Genomic DNA, 21,674 nt, shown 5'->3' on the forward strand with positions numbered 1-21,674 from the left:
TGTGTCCTCTGGTTCTCGACCCTGCTGCCAATGAGAACAGTTTCTCGCTATCTACTCTGTCTAGACCCCTCATGATTTTGAACATCTCTATCAAATCTCCTCTCAATCTTCTCTGCTCCATAAGAACAGAAGAAATAGGGGCAGGAGTAGGCCATTCGGCCCCTCTAGCCTGCCCCGCCATTCAATAAGATCATGGCTGATCTGATCTTGGCCTCAACGCCACTTTCCCACCCAATCCCCATTACCCTTGACTCCCCTGTAGCTCAAATATATGTCTATCTCCGCCTTGAATGTATTCAATGACTCTGCCTCCACAGCTCTCTGGGTCAGGGAATTTCAAAGATTCACGACCCTCTGAGAGAAGAAGATTCTCCTCATCTCTGTTTTAAATGGACGACCCCTTATCCTGAAACTGTGCCCCCTAGTTCTAGATTACCCCACGAGGGGAAACATCCTCTCTGCATCCACCCTGTCACTCCCCCTCAGAATCTTATATCTTTCAATAAGATCACCTCTCATTCTTCTAAACTCCAACGAGTATAGGCCCAACCTGCTCAACCTTTCCTCATAAGACAACCCCTTCATCTCAGGAATTAACCGAGTGAACCTTCTCTGAACTGCCTCCAATGCAAGTATATCCCGCCTTAAATAAGGAGACCAAAACTGTACGCGGTACTCCAGGCATGATCTCACCAGTGCCCTGTACAGTTGTAGCAAGACTTCCCCACTTTTATACTCCACCCCCCCCTTGCAATAAAGGCCAACATTCCATTTGCCTTCCTAATTACTTGCTGTACCTGCCTGCTAACTTTTTGTGTTTCATGTACAAGGACCCCCAGATCCCTCTGTGCCGCAGCATTATGGAGTCGCTCTCTATTTAAATAATAATTCGCTTTTTTATTTCTCCAAGGAGAACAACCCCAGCTTCTCCAGTCTATCAATGTAACTGAAGTCCCTCATTCCTGGAATAATTCTCGTAAATCTTTTCTGCACCCTCTCTAAGGCGTTCACATCCTTCCTAAAGTGCGGTGCCCAGATTTGGACACAGCACTCCAGTTGGGGCCGAACCAGTGTTTTATACAGGTTCATCATCATTTCCACACTTTTGTACTCTATGGCCCCGATTTTCGGGCAGCTGTCGGGCGGCTTTTCATGTGGCCGTGGTCCGAAAATCGTGGAAAAAGCGGGTCGGGACCCCCCCACCTGATTCCCCGCCCTGTCCGACTTTCGGACCGCCGTTTCCACGCACCCCGCTTCAGTCCCGCCCGCCGCTGGCGGGACTGCTCACTGGAGCACTAATCACCAATTATCACCTTGTTAAGGACGATTTTCCCGTGCCGTTGCGACTTTGGGGCTTTCCCCACCTGAAACCCGCCTGCGGGGAACCCCGCCGATGAGAGCTGGCGTGAAAACAGCTGGCTTGCTTGCTTGCAGCAGCAGGTCGCTGAGGGCTGAAGAGATTTAAAGAGGCAGCATTTGCAGGCTGCAGGACCTTCTTGATCAAGGCTTGGGGAACTATTTGAAGCCTTAGGAGCAGCTGCAGAAAGTTGGAGCCTCACACACTTCTTCAGTGTGAGCTCCTGGGAAGCCCCTCTCACCACCCTAACTCAGGACCTCCTCAACCGAGGCATCTGCTAGAAGCATGGGAGGCCTTTGGCACCTTCCCTTCCTGGCATTAGAGGATCTCCAACAGCAGAGGTGACAGCAGCAGAACCAGGAACAGCAGGATGATTACCAGGAGCACCAGGCTGCTGCTCACTCACCTGAAGCTGCACAAGCCAGAAGGGGCCAGCGCTTGGAAGTGGCTTGAGAGCACCTTGCTGCGCTTTAGGGGGCCAGTGGGACCCGTTTCTGCACTGGCAGTCCTACTCAGAAGGACTTCCATGAAGATCTGGTTTCTCTGTTCAACAGATGGCCAACTTTCTTCAAGAGATGTCATTCTCTTATGAGCACTGATATACCTATCAATTCGACTTCCTGGGGAAAACAAACATTCGTTCATGGGGGGTGGCGTTGACGGCAGTGCAAAGTAGTGACCGGATGGAGTGCAGCGCTGTCGGGAGGACTTCCTGCCAGCGGGAGGTTGGGAGGCCCTTAGACTTTAAGGCTAAGAGGACGGCCTTCCATACCGTCGCATTCTCTCTTTCCACCTGGCCGTTCCCTCGGGGGTTGTAGCTGGTGGTCCTACTTGCTGCAATACCTCTCGCTAGTAGGAACTGACGGAGTTCCTCGCTCATGAAGGAGGAGCCCCGGTCACTGTGTATATAGTTCGGGAACCCGAACAAGGCGAAGAGGTCGTTCAGGCACTTGATGACTGTGGTACTGGTCATGTCTGGGCAGGGGAAGGCAAAAGGGAAACGGGAGTACTCATCGACGATGTTGAGGAAGTACACATTGCAGTCAGATGACGGTAGAGGCCCCTTAAAGTCGATGCTCAGGCGCTCGAAGGGGCGGGTGGCCTTGATCAGGCTTGCTCTGTCCGGCCTATAGAAGTGCGGTTTGCACTCGGCGCAGGTCTGGCAGTTCCTGGTCATGGTCCTGACCTCCTCGATGGAGTAGGTCAGGTTGCGGGCCTTAATGAAATGGTAAAGTCTGGTGACCCCGGGGTGGCAGAGGTCGTTGTGGAGGGTCTGAAGTCTATCAATATGCGCGCTGGCGCATGTAATTCGTGAAAGAGCATCAGGGGGTTCGTTCAGCTTACCTGGCCGGTACAAGATATCATAATCGTAGGTGGATAGCTCGATTCTCCACCTCAAGATCTTGTCATTCTTGATTTTGCCCCTCAGCTTGTTATTAAACATGAAAGCAACCGAACGTTGGTCGGTGAGGAGGGTAAATCGTTTGCCTGCCAGGTAATGCCTCCAGCGCCGTACCGCCTCCACAATTGCCTGGGCTTCCTTCTCGACCGACGAGTGTCGGATCTCGGGGCCCTGTAGGGTCCTTGAGAAGAAGGCCACCGGCCTCCCCTCCTGGTTAAGGGTAGCGGCTAGGGCGAAGTCGGATGCATCGCTCTCCACTTGGAAGGGGATGGACTCATCCACTGCGTGCATTGTGGCCTTGGCTATGTCTCCCTTGATGAGGGAGAAGGCCGCGCACGCTTCCTCCGTGAGGGGGAAGGATGTGGACTTCATGAGGGGTCTGGCTTTGTCCGCATAATTGGGCACCCATTGGGCATAGTAGGCGAAGAGCCCCAGGGTTCTCTTAAGTGCCTTAGGGCAGTGGGGGAGGGGTAGCTCCATGAGGGGGCGCATTCTTTCGGGGTCGGGGCCGATGAGTCCGTTCTCTACTACACAGCCAAGGATGGCAAGGCGCGAGGTGTTAAACACACATTTCTCCTTATTGTAGGTGAGGTTCAGCCGTTGGGCCGTACGGAGGAATTTCTCCAGATTCACGTCATGGTCCTGCCGGTCGCGGCCGCAGATGGTGACGTTATCTAGATAGGGGAATGTGGCCTGCAGTCCGTTCTGGTCAACCATCCGGTCCATCTCCCTTTGCAAGACCGAGACCCCGTTGGTGACACCGAGGGGGACCCTAAGGAAGTGGTATAGGCGCCCATTCGCCTCGAAGGCGGTGTACTGGCGGTCCTCGGGGTGGATAGGGAGTTGGTGGTAGGCCGACTTAAGGTCGATGGTCGAGAATACGCGGTATTGTGCAATCTGATTGACCATGTCAGATATGCGGGGAAGGGGGTATGCGTCCAGCTGGGTGTATCTGTTTATGGTCTGGCTGTAGTCGATGACCAGGCGATTTTTATCGCCGGTCTTAACGACCACGACCTGGGCATGCTAGGGGCTGTTGCTCCCCTCAATAATGCCCTCTTTCAGGAGGCGCCGCACCTCAGAGCTAATGAAGGCTCTGTCCCCAGCGCTGTACCGCCTGCTCTTGGTAGCGACGGGTTTGCAGTCGGGGGTGAGGTTAGCGAACAGGGAAGGTGGCGGCACCTTGAGGGTGGATAGGCTGCAGGTGTTACGCGGTGGGCGGTTTAACATTCGCTGGTTGTCGACTGTGAGTGGGGGGAGGGGTCCACCGTATGCTAGGGTTACACTTTGGAGGTGGGATTGGAAGTCCAGCCCTAGTAGGACGGCAGCGCAGAGCTGGGGGAGGACGAGGAGTTTAAAATTTTTATACTCCGTACCCTTAACCGACAAGGTCACAACACAGTAGCCGCTAATGTCCGTGGCGTGGGACCTCGATGCCATCGAGATTCGGTTGCGCGTTGGCAGGACAGGGAGGGAGTAGTGGCTCACCGTGTCTGGGTGGATGAAGCTCTCCGTGCTTCCGCTGTCGAACAGGCAGGTCGTGGCGTGGCCGTTTACTTTGATGTCCATCATCGACTTGGACAGGTGGTGTGGGCGGGCTTGATCCAGAGTGACGGAGGCTAGTGTGTAGGTAAGCGAGTCGTTGTCGTCTGCGGGCGAGGCGGTCGTCGGGTCCGGAGGCCCGGTGGCAGTCGGGCGTGGTGGGTAAAATGGCGTCTCCCACGAGGTAGGACAAAATGGCGGAGAAGATGGCTGCTCCCATAACTCACATGAGGCACTATTGGGGTCGGTTGCCTTGATCAAAGATGGCCACCCCCATGACTCACGTGTGGGGATGCTGGCCTCAGTTGCCTTGAAAGAAGATGGCCGCCCCCACAGTTCGCATGAGGCACTGCTGGCCTCTGAAGATCCGCTCCTGCAGGCCTTAGAGAAGTGGCCTTTCTTCCTGCAGGTTGAGCAGGTAGAGTTCCTGGCTGGGCAGCGCGACCTCGGGTGCTTCTCCTGGCCGCAAAAGAAGCAGCCGGCGGCCCGATCGCGGGTGCCCGATGTCGGAGCCGGTACCGGGGGTGGCGGTCCCGGTCGGGTCCGGGACGCCGACGCTGAGGTAGGTCCCGGGGGCGGCGCTGCGAAGGGTAGTGCGGTAGGGGTCGGGCCCGAGTCCCAGGGTCGCGAGCAGTACCTGGAAAACGCCTCCTGGTCCTGATGGGCCACCTCTAGGGAGAGAGCGAGGGCTTCAGCTTTGTCCAGGTCGAGGTCTTTAGCTTCAAGCAGTCTTTGCCGTGAGTAGTCGGACCGTAGGCCTTTCACAAAGGCATCGTGGATATTATCTTCCGTATTTTCAACAGCCGTCACCGCTTTAAAGTCACAGTTCCTGCCGAGTGCTCTTAGCGCCCGTAAAAATTCAGCTACAGACTCTCCTGGCTGTTGCGGGCGGGATCTTAGGAGGTGCCTGGTGTACATGTAATTTACCGGGCTCCGGTACTGCTGTTTCAGTAGGTTGATAGCGGCCTCGTATGTAGTCGTGTCCTGGATGAGTGCGTATACTCTCGGGCTCGCTTGGGCGTTCAGAACTCTTAGTTTGGATCTCTGAGGGACGCCGGATTCTTCCAGGTAGGATTCGAAGCAGCCCAGCCAATGTTTGAAGTCGAGGGCTGAGTTTGCTGCCTGTGGGTTTAGATCCAGGTACGGTGGTTTGAGGGCTTGCAGCCAAGCCGGCTGGTGTGGCTGGTGTAGCCCGGTGTCTGAAAGCTGCTGTGGCTGTGCTTCTGGGAGGGCTTCTGGCTGGCCAGTAGTAGACATCTTTAAAATTTAGTCAATAAAATTGATATACCTATCAATTCGTCCAATAAAAAGCGACGAGTTAGGAACGTAACTAAAGGTTTTTATTGACTAAATAACAGAGCCCACCCTCGTGGGTGATCGGGTCCAACAAGGAGGAATACCAGCCAGTCGACTACCTTTATACCTGGGCAGGTAGGTGGAGCCATGGACGGAGTCGGAGGTGGTCAGCCCAGGTATAACAGCGCGACAAGAGGCGACCTCGTATAGTGATACAACAGTGAGAACAGTGAGAACAATACAACAGTGATAACTATAGTGTAACGATAGTGAACGATAAAAGTGGTTTACCACAAGCACTCACCATGTTTTCCGTATGCTGGCGAGTTATCTCCTCCATGGAGGTTGCCAACCTTTCCATGGTGCTGCGTTCATGCACCAATGACTCCACAAAGGCTCTGCTCATGGTCGCTATGGGCTCCTCCATTCGCTCCACACTCGCAGCGACCCTGGAGACAAAACCTGCCAGAGACTCCTGCATCTGTGCATGGAGATCCATCACCTCTTCTCTTGCGGATGGACCCAGAGGCAGAGGGTCGCCATGCAGCGCAGCTGAGCTGAGCTGGCAGAGTCCTGCGCCCTCCGACGAGGACTCTCCACTGCTGTCCCTGTCTCCAGAATCTGCTGAGGCTCACTTGTGAGATGTGAAACACCAGGGCCTAGAAATTCAGTGGGCCTTGCGCCCACTTAGCGCCTAAAGAGGTCTTCTGCGCCGGCGGGGTTGGTAGCGCGGAAATTGAGTGCAGCGTTAATGGCGGCGGTAGCCGGTAGCGCTGCGCCGGCACCGATGACGTCATCGGTGTGCGCAGCGCCCCGGTTCCGCCCCGATGCCGGCCCAACGCCCATATTCAGTTGCGGCCGCCTCTTCCGCAGCGGCCGCAAACAACGTTCGTGAAACACGGCCTTCATGCAGCGTTAGTGGGGCGCATAAAGGTGGAGGTGCGGCCGGCCACTTTTTCGGCGGCCGCCTGCCCGCACCTCCCTCCCCGGCCTCCTACACCACCCCCCCCGCGGCATTGGTGGCTGATTCCTGCGAGCCCGGCACTTCTCCGTGGTGCCGGGCTCATTTGCCGGCAGAATCCAGCGGCGATCTCACGGCTGCAGGCAGCTCCTCCTTAAGAGGAGGAGGCCTGCAGTACCCCAGCCTGCTGCACCGCATCGGGTGGCGCAGCGGCAGCTGGAGCGCTGAAATTCACTTTCAGCGCCCCAAGCGGAGGCGGGCACACCCTGGAACAGCGCCCGGTTCCGACTTGGGGCGCTAAAAGTGAATTTCTGGCGGGCGCAACGGGCTCCGGGCGCTGCGCAAACTTTTGGGCGCAACTGAGCTGGCGGGGCCATACCTAATTTCTAGGCCCAGGTGACAACACTACTCTATGTCCCGAAGGTCCCCCCGAGGTGTGAGTGTCTGCGCTGGTGCTGGGTGCGCTTACTTCTGCTGATGCTGCGCCCTCAGAGGTTGGAGCTTCCTCTGAGGAGTCTGGCTGCACAGCCCCTTCCTCCTCCACAGTGAGGACGGGGGCTCTGGATGGTACTGTGGGGGAGTAAAGGAAGGAGTTAGAGATGTAATGCCAAGGTTCTTCTGGTGATTCCCAGCGAGTTGGCATCTGCTGACACCTGCATCCATGCATCATTGGTCTCAGTGGGAGGCCTCTTCCTCCCTGACCTAGGGAAGAAGACCTCCCTGTGGGCCCTAACCCCATCCAATAATGCCTGCAGTGAAGCCTCGTCGAATTTGAAGGCAGTTCGGCCTCTGCCGCTGGCAGCAGCTGGTGCAGGCTCCTCTGCCATTGTGCAAGAGTGGTTGAGAAGCCTGCAGAGGTGGAGAAGCTTGCTGGACACTTTGAAAGCACCACGAATGATGACATCATAGTGTGGGGATTTCTGACTCGAATTGGACAATTAGCAAGGCTTCCCACATGCTGGGAATTAATTGGCCACTTGAGGGAAAATTGCGTGGAGCTGGCTGACACTTTTTTGTGTGTGTCAGAAACCCCACATTCGGGAAAACCCGACCATTTCCCACACAAGCCGAAAATCGGGGCCTATATCTCTATTTATGAAGCCCAGGATCCCGTAAGCCTTTTTAACTGCTTTCTCAACCTGCCCTGCCACCTTCAACGATTTGTGCACACATACCCCCAGGTCTCTCTGTTCGTGCACCCGCTTCAGGATTGTACCATTTAGTTTATATGTCCTCTCCTCATTCTTTCTACCAAAATGTTTCACTTCACACTTTTCTGCGTTAAATTTCATCTGCCACATGTCTGCACATTTCACCAGCCTGTCTATGTCTTCCTGAAGTCTATCACTTTCCTCCTCACTGTTCACTATACTTCCAAGTTTTGCGTCATCTGCACATTTTGAAATTGTGCCCTGTACACCCACGTCCAAGTCATTAATATATATCAAGAAAAGCAGTGGTCCTAGAACCGACCCCTGGGGAACACCACCTTCCTCCAGTCCGAAAAACAACCATTCACCACTACTCTCTGTTTCCTACCACTTAGCCAATTCCGTATCTATGCTGCCACTGTCCCTTTTATTCCATGGGCTTCAACTTTGCTGGCACGCCTATTATGTGGCACTTTGTCGAACGCCTTTTGGAAATCCATGTACACTACGTCAACTGCATTACCCTCATCAACTCTCGCTGTTACCTCATCAAAGAACTCAAAAAGTTAGTTAAACACAATTTGCCTTTAACAAATCCATGCTGGCTTTCCTTAATTAATTTACACTTGTCCAGCTGACTGTGAATTTTGTCCCTGATTACTGCTTCTAAAAGCTTCCCCACTACTGAGGTCAAACTGACTGGCCTGTAGTTGCTGGGTTTATCCTTACACCCTTTTTTGAACAATGGTGTAATATTTGCAATTCTCCAGTCCTCTGGCACCACCCCTGTATCTAAGGAGGATTGGAATATTACGGCCAGTACCTCCGCGATTTTCTCCCTCAATTCCCTCAGCATCCCATCCGCTCCTGGTGACTTATCTACTTTAAGTACAGCCAGCCTTTCTAATACCTCCTCTTTATCAATTTTTATCCTATAAAGTATCTCCACTACCTCCTCCTTTACTATGTCTATGGCAGCATCCTCTTCATTGGTGAAGACAGATGCAAAGTACTCAGTTAGTACCTCAGCCATACCCTCTGCCTCCATGCATAGGTCTCCTTTTTGGTCCGTAATTGGTCCCACCCCTCCTCTTACTACCATTTTACTATTTATATGCCAATAGAAGACTTTTGGATTACCTTTTATGTTGGCTGCCAATCTATTCTCATACCCTCTCTTTGCCCCTCTTATTTTCTTTTTCACCTCTCCTTTGACCTTTCTATACATAGCGGATTCTCAGATGTCTTTGCAACCTGACATCTGTCATACACACCCTTTTTCTGCTTCATCATATTCTGTATTTCTTTCGTCATCCAGGGAGCCCCGATTTTAGTTGCACTGCCTTTCCCCCTAGAGAGAATGTACCTCAACTGTACCTGAACTAGTTCCTCTTTAAAGGCAGCCCATTGTTCCGTTACAGTTTTGTCTGCCAATCTTTGATTCCAGTTTTCCCGGGCCAGATCCGTTCTCATCCCACTGAAATTGGCCTTCCCCCAGTTAAATATTTTTACTCTAGATTGCTTCCTTTCCTTTTCCATAGCTAAACTAAACTCCAGAGACTTGACCACATAATCTCGGCTGACATGCAAGTGCAGCACTGAGGGAGTGCTGCACTGTTGGAGGTGCTGTCTTTTGTTTGAGACATTCAACTGGGGACCAGTCTGCCCTCTCAGATGGCCATAAATTGATCCCATGGTACTGTTCTAAGAAAGCAGGGGTGTTCTCCGGGTGTCCTGGCCAACATTTATCCCTCAACTAGCACTGCTAAAACAATTTAATTGATCATTATTCTCACTGCTGTTTGTGGGAGCTTGCAGTGCGCAAATTGGCTGCTGCGTTTTTCTACATTACAACAGTGATTGCACTTCAAAAAGTACTTCACTGGCTGTGAAACGCTTTGGGATGTCCTGAGGTGGTGAAAGGCGCTATATAAGTGCAAGTTCATTCTTTCATTACATGATTTCTCTAGATTTTGAGACACATATTTAGTCTCAATGCCACTTCCTTTCTAGTTTTCAGAGCTAAACTGTATTGCCGAGCCATGAGCAGATTGACTGAGCATCATTAAGGACTCTGCACTGGTAATGCTAAAACCACTCAGTCTAAACATCAGATTTATGTGTAGATGTCTGACTCTATCATTAATTGTTGATTGGAAAGTAGTCAACTTGTAAACATCTGGACAAAAATATTTAAATTCTAAATGCAATGATTTAGAAAGCTAGATGATTTTACAATGTATAATTGTTTAGTGCTGTGAGCTTTGATGGATGTACATTAGTTCAAAGCTAGGCTGAGCATATGGAATATAAAACTCTTGAAATCTTGAGCACATTTGTCTGAAATAGGTGTGTATATAAAATTCTAACTTTCCTTTAAATGGGTCCTTTTCATGTCCTATTTTCCAGAAATGTAAATTTAATTCCTCATTTAAAAATAATCTGAGGGTTGTGTCTTTATCTTAGATACCATTAAAAATCATCTTTGATTTCAAATCTTTGAAGGAGCACCACAGAACAGAACAGCTAAGTTACTGTGCATCATTATTCCTTCTTCACCCTTTATCTGCCACAGTTCTTTGCAGGATAGAAATACAAAAATGGGTATTAGCGTATTTTCTGCAAACAATATACATACAACATAGAGGATTATTTTTTTCTGGATAATCAAGAAATGTAATTTGTAGTCTATTTCCATTACAACTGCCTGACCTTTTGTTGACAACCAAAGGCAGCAGACTAGGAGCAAAAGGTGATCTACTCCTTATTCTAGATCAGTAAACAGCGTTAAGTATTGCCAGACATTGTAATAAAAACAACAGCAAATTTAGCGGGGGCCTATATATCAGGTCCTAGCCTGAAGGCATAATTTCCTGTGTGGTTTTGTGGGAGTGTAGCCTCCGCTTGTCCTTACAGAGCCATCAACATAATGTTTTTAAAAATTCATTCCTGGGTTGTGGGCATCGCTGGCAAGGCCGGCATTTATTGCCCATCCCTAATTGCCCTTGAGAAGGTGGTGGTGAGCCGCCTTCTGGAACCGCTGCAGTCCATGTGGTGAAGGTACTCCCACAGTGCTGTTAGGTAGGGAGTTCAAGGATTTTGGACCAGCGACGATGAAGGAACAGCGATATATTTCCAAGTCAGGATGGTGTGTGACTTGGAGGGGTACTTACAGGTGATGGTGTTCCCATGCGCCTGCTGCCCTTGTCCTTCTAGGTGGTAGAGGTCGTGGGTTTGGGAGGTGCTGCCGAAGAAGCCTTGGCGAGTTGCTGCAGTGCATTTTGTAGATGGTACACACTGAAGCCATGGTACGCCGGTGGTGGAGGGAGTGAATGTTTAAGGTGGCGGATGGGGTGCCAATCAAGCAGACTGCTTTGTCCTGGATGGTGTCGAGCTTCTTGAGTTTTGTTGGAGCTGCACTCATCCAGGCAAATGGCGAGTATTCCATCACAACCCTGACTTATGCCTTGTAGATGGTGGAAAGGCTTTGGGGAGTCAGGAGGTGAGACACTCACTGCAAAATACCCAGCCTCTGACCTGCTCTTGTAGCCACAGTATTTATGTGGCTGGTCCAGTTAAGTTTCTGGTCAGTGGAGAGCCCCAGGATGTTGATGATGGGGGATTCAGCGATGGTAATGTCGTTGAATGTCAGTGGGCGGTGGTCAGACTCTCGCATGTTGGAGATAGTCATTGCCTGGCACTTTTGTGACGCAAATGTTATCTGCCACTTATCAGCTCAAGCCTGAATGTCATCCATTCGGGCATGGAGTGCTTCATTATCTGAGGAGTTGCGAATGGACCTGAACACTGCAATCATCAGTGAACATCCCCGCTTCTGACCTTATGATGGAGGGAAGGTCATTGATGAAGCAGCTGAAGATGGTTGGGTTTAGGACACTTCCCTGAGGAACTCCTGCAGTGATGTCTTGGGGCTGTGATGATTGACCTCCAACAATCACAACCATCTTCCTTTGTGCTAGGTATGACTCCAGCCAGTGGAGAGTTATCCCCCTGATTCCCATTGACTTCAGTTTTTCTAGAGCTCCTTGATGCCACACTCGGTCAAATGCTGCCTTGATGTCAAGGGCAGTCACTCTCACCTCACCTCTGGAATTCAGCTCTTTTGTCCATGTTTGGACCAAGGCTGTAAAGAGGTCTGGAGCCAAGTGGTCCTGGCGGAAACCAAACTGGGCATCGGTGAGAAGGTTGTTGGTGAGTAAGTGCAGCTTGATAGCACTGTCGACGACCCCTTCCATCACTTAGCTGATGATTGAGAGTAGACTGATGGGGCGGTAATTGGCCGGATTGGATTTGTCCTACTTTTTGTGGACAGGACATACCTGGGCAGTTTTTCACATTGTTGGGTAGATGCCAGCGTTGTAGCTGTACTGGAACAGCTTGGCTGGAGGCGCAGCTATTTCTGAAGCACAAGTCTTCAGCACGGCAGCTGGGATGTTGTCAGGGCCCATAGCCTTTGGGGTGGGGCCATGGGCAGGGGCTCCCAAAGTGGGGGTTGGGTTACAGTGTATGGGATACTGGTGGAGGAGGTTGAAAGTAGAAGAAAGGAAGGTAGCAGCAGAGGCTGCTGCACACATGGCTTGTCTCAATCGTGGAGACAAAGAAGTTCACGAGTTCTTCACTCTTGATATTGAAGCTTAAGGTTGAGGGAAAGAGGTGAAAGGACTTTGCAGAGGTGGTTGATCATGGAGAAGAGCTTGGGTTGCCCTTGTTCTCCATGATAATCCTGGTAGTAGGCAGTTTTTGCTGAGGAGAGCAAGATATGGCAAGATACGCTTGATATGGTTAAACCAGATCTGACAATGAATGACTAGGCCAGTTGTGAGCCAAGTATGCTGATATTTATGCCCCTTTGACTTAAGGGAGCGAAGATGATGAGTGCGCCCAGGAACAACATGGATGGGAGACAGTGAGTGATTTGGTGGTTATGAGGAGTCAAAGGCAGAGGTGAGGGAAATATTTTGCAGGTCAAAACTAGCAAAGGTTTTGTGATGTGTTGTAAATGGTACTATACTCATTAATCTGTATCAGTACATAGGACTTGCATTGTTAAGTGTAAAGGATAATATACTACTTATTCTGTACCAGTATACAGGGACAGCATAATCAGGAGTAAAAGAGTAATATATTCCTTACCTTGCATCTGTACACAAAGACAGAATATGCTCCTTATTCTATAGGAGTATTCAAGGCAACCTTATGAGTAAGTAAAGAAGTAAAATGCTCTTTATTCTATACTAACACACAGCCAGGAGGGAAACAGTCCTTATTCCATACTGTTACACAGGAACAGTGCTACTGAGAGTAAGGGAATAATATACTCCTTATTTTGTACTGATACACATGGTTGGCTCTATCAGGAGTAATAAACTTATGTTAACAAACTCCTTGAATTCTTCACGGGCTCCATTGAGTACTCATCCCATCTCATGTCAGATCTGTTCACGGAACATTAATTTCCAAAGGTTACTGTCAGTGCAACTGAAAATATTTAATTATTTAATGAGTCTTTCTTTATTACAGTTTCTTCAGAATTGGCCCTTTATGTGTGCAAGACTACCATAGACCCAGCACTTGACCTCATTAATTCAATTGTTACTACCCTGTGACTAGTCCCTGCACATTCAGAACTTGCACTGTACTTTCAATTCATAGAAAACGGTCTAGGTTACTTGTGCAAGGAGTAAAATCTCTAAAATGGCTCCAAATACTGTACATGAGGTTAAGCCTACTTTCCCGCCTTCCTCCGTCTTCACTGAGTTGAAGTCAAGAGTTTATTAGGTCATTTCCCACTTCAACTCATTCTTTTCAACTGTGGCGCTCTGCATGTCCCTCAGTCGTTTCTTCTTGCAAACTACAGCTTTTGAACACCCAAGTATGGTGTCACCTAACACTGCTCCTACATTTATCTTGTATACACCCCGACTCGTTTCAGCCTGTCCTGTATAACCTAGCAAGGAAAAAAATTGGATCCAGCTTGAAGAGTAGATTTTGCAATGGAACCTCTTATTAAAATCAAATGGTTAGAAAAGTAACAATTACAATAATCTTAACATTTGTTTGTATTTTTCTGTCCAAAAGTACCTTTTTGCTTAAAAAGTGACTGCTGCTCGATGGGTGGGATGGGGACGGAGGTAATGTGATGGTGCATTAAAAAAAAGTAAAACATTTTGAGTAAATAAACAACAGTTTCAGATCCTAAATCTTGTAATTCCATGATAGATCACATTTTTAACTGACCAATCAAATGTGATTAAATACCTAACATACAGGATGTATATGGATCAGAAATGAATGACTAGGGAAAGATGTTAAAAGTGATTAGGGAGAGAGTTATATGATAATTCACATCCCGATCAAAGGTATTTGCACAATGTGATCGCTACATTCAAAGTCAAAACAATCTCTGGTATGACGTCCTTACGTTCAAAGGAGGCTCCGTATAATGTATTTTTGATGCTTTTGGAGCACATTAAACCAACATATAAAGCACTACTACTGCTTTAATTACAGCAACCAAAAGAATTCAAAAATCATCACCCCCTGCACTTTGAAGTTCAAATCCTAGAGATTAAAGACTTTTTAAAAGAAAAAGTCCTATCTAATGATTCAGACCTTCATCAGAATCTTCAAATGATTTCCGTATCTCTCGTTCCCCTCCCAACAAAACTGCATGAAATGAATTAACTAATTCTCAAGAAAAAATAAGAGAAAAAGGGTACATGAAATCCAATGGGAATCGTAGCAAATCTCAGCCTCTGATGTTAGTCTCCTGTACAACCACCCAGCTGACATCAGCCACAGAACAGAGTCAGACGCAACAATTCACAGAGGCTCACTTCAAACAGATTTCTGAGCAACTCCTGCAGCCTTCAATTCCTAACGGAGCCATCTGATCATTACGGGGGTTCGTTTGGAACGCAATCCAAACTGTCTTTGTTAACTGTTTCACATCCAATGTGAGCCTTGCAGCATATAACACGCACTGCATGGGGACAGCTGTACATTGGTACAAGGATTGCCCGGGCCAAGGAAGGAGCAGTGTGCCCACTGGACAGGAGGAATGGAAGGTGTATGAGATACTGATAGTGACGATATTTATCCAAGATACTTGCTACATTGAGAACGTCCATCACACAACACAACTTATCCTACTCTTGAATATAACGGGGGAGAAATTGGTCGCCGTCGCGCCTGTTTTATTTGGCGAGGAATTAGCATTGGGGGAACCAATTTCCAGGCACAATCTCATGCACCAAATCTCCCTCGGAAGTGTGGCGCAGGTGGTGACTTCCAGCTCGCCTGCCTGAAACAAGTGTCAGGTCCCTTGAATATGCTTAATTAAGGTCCTAACACCTGCTTTAGGACCCCAAATTTGGCTTAAACTGGGCAGAGCATGCACTGCGCATTCTCTGCTCAGTGTTTCAGGATCGACATCAGCCTAACCAGCGATGCTTAAAGAGACAAAGAAAAAAAGAAAGACTTGCATTTATATAGCGCCTTTCACGACCACCGGATGACCCAAAAGCGTTTTACAGTCAATTAAGTCGTTTTGAAGTGGAGTCCCTGTTGTAATGCAGGAAACGCGGCAGCCAATCTGCACACAGCAAGCTCCCACAAACAGCAATGTGATAATGGCCAGATAATCTGCTTTAGTGATGTTGGTTGAGGGATAAATATTGGCCAGGACACGGGATAACTCCTCGCTCTTCTTCAAAATAGTGCCGTGGGATCTTTCACCTCCACCTGAAAGAGCAGACGGGGCCTCGGTTTAACGTCTCGTCCGTTTAAAGTCTTGCTTTCTATTGAATGTCTGTATTTGTTGAATAACAAGCACATTTTTTCTGTTGCTGTGCACTAACAAAAGAACACTTTCTGCACTGATAGCCCAGATTCCCTTTGGATAGCCGACACTGCCTTTCAGCAGTTAGAACAGCGAGTGTCTGCGTGCTTGGAGGAGATGCCCAGGAGTCTGTCAGGATTTGCAGGGGATCCCACACATAAAAGTTTGAAAATCACTGCTGTACAGTACCAATCTAATGAACTCGCTGTGTTTGCTGAACTATAAAATATCGCAAAGCCTACTTAAGGTTAGTTATGATAAGACACAATCCCGCTTAATCCTCGAGCAATTTCAACCTACCTGCATCATCAGAATTCATGATATGAAAATCAGACACGGTTCGTCAGGAAGAGGTGACCTCACTCAAAAACTGTTGGTGATAGCACAGTTTACACATGTATTATCTTAATCTGCAGGCGGTGATATTGGGCAGCTGTAACGCTATCGATACCAGTCTCCGAGCAGTATTTATACGGTGCAATGTATAGCCTACAGACACAGGTTGCTGCGGCTCACACTGAGCTCGGTGACAAAGCCGCTTTGCACACGTGAGCTTGGCTGCAGTCTGCGGGCGGCTAACTTTTTACGTTATGAGAATGCAGGCAGGGGCATCACTTCTTTGCGGAGATTCCATGCTGAGGTTAAAAAGTTCCCAGGAGAGCCAGCAGACCACCTGGGCACTTTTAAAAGACGGGCTCGTAACCCAGAGGAGCTGTACTAACCCAGAGGCGGGCAAAGCTCGAACAGTGTGAGACTACCGACTATCTGTCACCACATTAGCTCAGGGTTTTAACGCGGTCAGTAATCAGATCGGGATTAAGTGGGATTTTGTCTTATCGTATTTATTCTTAAATAGGCTTTGCGATATTTTATAGTGCAGCAAAAGCATTTAGTTCACGAATGCTTGGTGCTGTACAGCAGTGATTTTCAAACTCTCACACCCCCCACTTTTGCATCACTGTGCAGTGGTCTGTCTGTGCATGCATCCAAGCACGCAGACGCACCTTTGCTGCTGGGCTCAGTATGATCCACAATGAGGACAGCACAGCATTTGTCTGCCGGCTGTGCATTGCTCTGTACTGATACTATTCTGAGATCTAACATCACAGTCTGCAGATTAATTATTCATTCAAAATGAAAGTTGTGGTATAATGATTTACCTCAGACAATAGGTTTTGAACTAATGTGTTACCCTCTGGACTTGTAAGTAAAAATGTTTTTTTGTAAATCCTATGTTCACTGAGGTCCGACTAAGAATGAAATGCTTTGTTCCCAAAATAATTTCGGAAAATGCTACGCTTTAAAAATGTCTTACCTTCACACAGAACTCGGTGAATCACAAAGCAGTGCAACAGACCAAGTAACAAAAAAAAAGAGCCAGTTTGTATCAGTTGGTCGGACAGTCACATCTAAGTCAAAAGTTTGTGGGTTCAAGTTGCACCCAAAAGTGCAATACTGATGGAGTGCTGCCTTGCCTAAGATGCTATCCCTCAGATATATGACATATATTCAAGGGCCCTTCTGTCTTCAAGCGAACCTTAAAGACCCCAAGGCACTATGAAAGTTCTCCCAGTGTCCTGGCCAGCATACTTTCCAAATCAACATGACCAAAAATAGAGTAACTGGTCATTCATCTTAGTGCATCATGGGAACGGTAGCGTAGTGGTAGTGTCACTGGGCTAGCAATCCGGAGGCCTGGCCTAATGATCTCAGAGGCGTGAGTTCAACAGCTGGGGAATTTTAATTCAGTTAATTAAATAAATCTGGAATAAAAAGCTAGTATCAGTAATGGTAACCATGAAACTATCTGATTGTAAAAAACCCATCGGGTTCACTAATGTCCTTTAGGGAAGGAAATCTGCCATCCTTACCTGGTCTGACCTACATGTGACTCCAGACCCACAGCAATATGGCTGACTCTTAACTGCCCTCTGAAATGGTCTAGCAAGCCACTCAGTTGTAACAAACCGCTACGAAACAAAATAATAAGAAAGAAACCAGACGGACCACCTGGCATCAACCGCAGCACTGGCTACGGATGGCACACCCAGCCCAGTCAACCCTGCAAAGTCCTCGCCAACTCATGCCACAAAAGGGAGAACTGTCAAGCAACAGCCTGACAGTCATACTCACAGAATCATACCTTTCAGCCAATGTCCCAAACTCCTCCATCACCATCCCTGGATATGACCTGTCCCACCGGCAGGACAGACCCACCAGGGGTGGGCGGCACAGTGGTATACAGTCAGGAAGGTGTGGCCCTGGGAGTCCTCAACATTGACTCCGGACCCCATGAAGTTTCATGGCTTCAGGTCAAGCATGGGCAAGGAAACCTGCTGCTGATTACCACCTACCGCCCTCCTTCAGCTGATGAATCAGTACTCCTCCATGTTGAACACCACTTGGAAGAAGCACTGAGAGTAGCAAGGGCACAGAATGTACTCTGGGTGGGGGACTTCAATGTCCATCACCAAGAGTGGCTCGGTAGCACCACTACTGACCGAGCTGGCTGAGTCCTGAAGGACATAGCAGCCAGTCTGGGCCTGTGATAAGTGGTGAGAGAACCAACATGAGGGAAAAACCTACTTGACCGCGTCCTCACCAATCTACCTGTCACAGATGCATCTATAACAGTATTGGTAGTAGCAGTGACCACCGCACAGTCATTGTGGAGACAAAGTCCCGTCTTCACACTGAGGACACCCTCCATCGTGTTGTGTGGCAGTACCACTGTGCTAAATGGAATAGATTCAAAACAGATCTAGCAACTCAAAACTGGGCATCCATGAGGCGCTGTGGGCCGTCAGCAGAGCAGAATTGTATTCCATTACAATCTGTAACCTCATGGCCCAGCATATCCTTTTATCTATCATTACCATCAAGCCAGGGGACCAATCCAGGTTCAATAAGGAGTGTAGACGAGCATGCCAGGAGCAGCACCAGGTGTATCTTAAAATGAGGTGCCAACCTAGGGAAGCTGCAACACAGGACTACATTCATGCTAAAAAGTGGAAACAGCATGCTATAGACAGGGCTAAATGATCCCACAATCAACAGATCAGATCAAAGCTCTGCAGTCCTGCCACATCCAGTCGTGAATGGTGGTGGACCATTAAACAACTAACGGGAGGAGGAGGTTCCATGAATATCCCCATCCTCAATGATGGTGGAGCCCAGCACGTGAGTGCAAAAGACAAGGCTGAAGCGTTTGCAACCATCTTCAGCCAGAAGTGCTGTGTGGATGATCCATATCGGCTTTCTCTTGAGGTCCCCAACATCACAGAAGCCAGTCTTCAGCCAATTCGATTCACTCCACGTGATATCAAGAAACAGCTGAGTGCACTGGTTACAGCAAAGGCTGTGGGCCCCGACAACATCCTGGCTGTTGTGCTGAAGACTTGTGCTCCAGAACTAGCCGCACCTCTAGTCAAGCTGTTCCAGTACAGCTACAACACTGGCATCTACTCGACAATGTGGAAAACTGCTCAGGTATGTCCAGTCCACAAAAAGCAGGACAAATCCAATCCGGCCAGTTCTGCCCCATCAGTCTACTCTTAATCATCAGCAAAGTGATGGAAGGTGTCATCGACAGTGCTATCAAGCAGCACTTAATCACCAATAACCTGCTCACTGATGCCCAGTTTGGGTTCCGCCAAGACCACTCTGCTCCCGACCTCATTACAGCCTTGGTCCAAACATGGACAAAGGAGCTGAATTGCAGAGGTGAGGTGAGAGTGACTGCCCTTGACATCAAGGCAGCATTTGACCGAGTGTGGCATGAAGCAGCCCTAGCAAAACTGAAGTCAATGGGAATATGGGGGGAAACTCTCCACTGGCTGGAGTCATACCTAGCACAAAGGAAGATGGATGTGATGATTGAAGGTCAATCATCACAGCCCCAGGACATCGCTGCAGGAATTACTCAGGGCAGTGTCCTAGGCCCAACCATCTTCAGCTGCTTCATCAATGACCTTCCCTCCAATATAAGGTCAGAAATGGGGATGTTCGCTGATGACTGCACAGTGCTCAGTGCCATTCACAACTCCTCAGATAATGAAGCAGTCCATGCTTGCATGCAACAAGACCTGGATGACATTCATGCTTAAGTGGCAGGTAACATTTGTGCCACAGAAGTGCCAGGCAATGACTATCTCCAACAAGCGAGAGTCTAACCACCGCCCCTTGATATTCAATGGCATTGCCATCACCAAATACCTGGGGGTCACCATTGACCAGAAACTTAACTGGACCAGCCACATAAATACTGTGGCTACAAGAGCAGGTCAGAGGCTAGGTATTCTGTGGCGAATGTCTCACCTCCTGACTCCCCAAAGCCTTTCTACCATCTACAAGGCACAAGTAAGGCGTGTGATGGAATACTCTCCACTTGCCTGGATGAGTGCAGCTCCAACAACACTCATACAGGACAATGCAGCCCGCTTGATTGGCACCCCATCTACCACCTTAAACATTCACTCCCTCCACCACCAGTGTACCGTGGCTGCAAGTGTGTACCATCTATAAGATGCACTGCAGCAACTTGCCAAGGCTTCTTTGGCAGCACCTCCCAAACCCGTGACCTCTTCCACCTAGAAGGACAAGGGCAGCAGGTGCATGGGAACACCACCACCTCCAAGTTCCCCTCCAAGTCACACACCATCCTGACTTAGAAGTATATCGCCGGTCCTTCATCGTCGCTGGGTCAAAATCCTGGAACTCCCTACCTAACAACTCTGTGGGAATACCTTCACCACACGGACTGCAGCGGTTCAAGAAGGCGGCTCACCACCACCTTCTCAAGGGCAATTAGGGATGGGCAATAAATGCTGGCCTTACCAGCAATGCCCACATCCCATAAACGAATAAAAGAAAAATTAACTGGTCATTCATCTTAGTGCATCTTTGTGTCCAAGATGGCTGCCACACCATCTACTTAGCAACAATTACTCCACTTCAGTATTGCGATGTTTCTGAGATATAAGGCACTTAGAAGTGCAAATTCCTTTTTTTGTACAAGATTATAACATAATAGTTAATGGTTTTATAAAATAAAAAAATAAAGCTTTGAACTTGCTTCAAATGAACTGGGAAGCATCAAAAGAAAATTAATGAAGAAAGTGTGTATTTGGATCAGATTAGGACAACACATTTATTTACTTAATACTTTGCTAATGTTTGCTAAAGATTCCCAAGCGTTTCCACTGCCTGATGTACTCATACTCTGACTTGCTTTGATATCCAGTGATGGAACACTGCTGCTATTCCCATTACTCCCATGCTTAATAAGTTCTTGATGTATGTCAAAGGTATTGGAGACCAAGTGGGACATGGAGGCAAGATACTTCCTCAGAAGAAAGGAATACAATAAAGTAAAACTAATTCAGGAAAAGAGAATCAGTCCACTGCTCCTCTGCACTCCAATCTGGTAGTTCAAAAAAGTATGTCACCTGCAATTTGGATACAGGGGGAAGGCGACCATTGGTGGAGTAGGAAGGATCAGAGTATGGAAATATATATTTAAATACGTGAAAGATTAAGGCCTAGAAATTCAGTGGGCTGCGCCACCCGTTAGTGCCTTAAGAGGGCGCTAAGTGGGTCGGAAGCCACTGACCACGCCTCCCGCTAAATTTAGCGGGACGCTAATGGTGGCGCTAGCCGTTAGCGCTGCTCCGCTACCGATGATGTCATCGGTGTGCGCAGCGCCCCACTGACGCCCCGGTCGCAATATTTAGATGCGCCCCCTGATTTAACGGCAGACGCTATGTGCGACCGGTTCAGGGGGGCCTACCTGCGGCGGTAGAGGCGCTAATTAAAGGAGAGGTGCGGGGCGGCCATTTTTGTTGCTGGCCGCCTGCCAGCACCTCTCCGTGCTGCCGTCCCCAGCCTCCTGACCCCCCCCCCCCCGGAGTGCCGACTGCGTTCCAAGAGCCTGGCACTTCTCCTCGGTGCCGGGCTCTTTTGCCGGCACTCGCGATCCTCGGGGGCCCAGCTGGGCCCCAGATCGCGCTGCACAAGGCCCCTCCCCTTTAAGAAGGGGAGGAAGGCCTACAGTACCGCAGCGCGACTTGCCGCAGCATGTGGCGCTGTGGCGCGTTGCACAGCGA

At 49.0% G+C, this 21,674-nt stretch overlaps 1 protein-coding gene across 7 annotated transcripts in view; it reads right to left on the bottom strand.

Moving 5' to 3' along the window:
• LOC147114145 (teneurin-2-like) overlaps positions 1-21,674 on the bottom strand; it is a 1,360,318-nt gene that overhangs the window by 606,851 nt on the left and 731,793 nt on the right. The gene's annotated exons all lie outside the window — the stretch shown is intronic.

The sequence above is a fragment of the Somniosus microcephalus genome, chromosome 8 (assembly GCF_052327205.1).
Source record: "Somniosus microcephalus isolate GS21.2 chromosome 8, FLI_Smic_1.0, whole genome shotgun sequence".
NCBI lineage: Eukaryota > Metazoa > Chordata > Chondrichthyes > Squaliformes > Somniosidae > Somniosus > Somniosus microcephalus.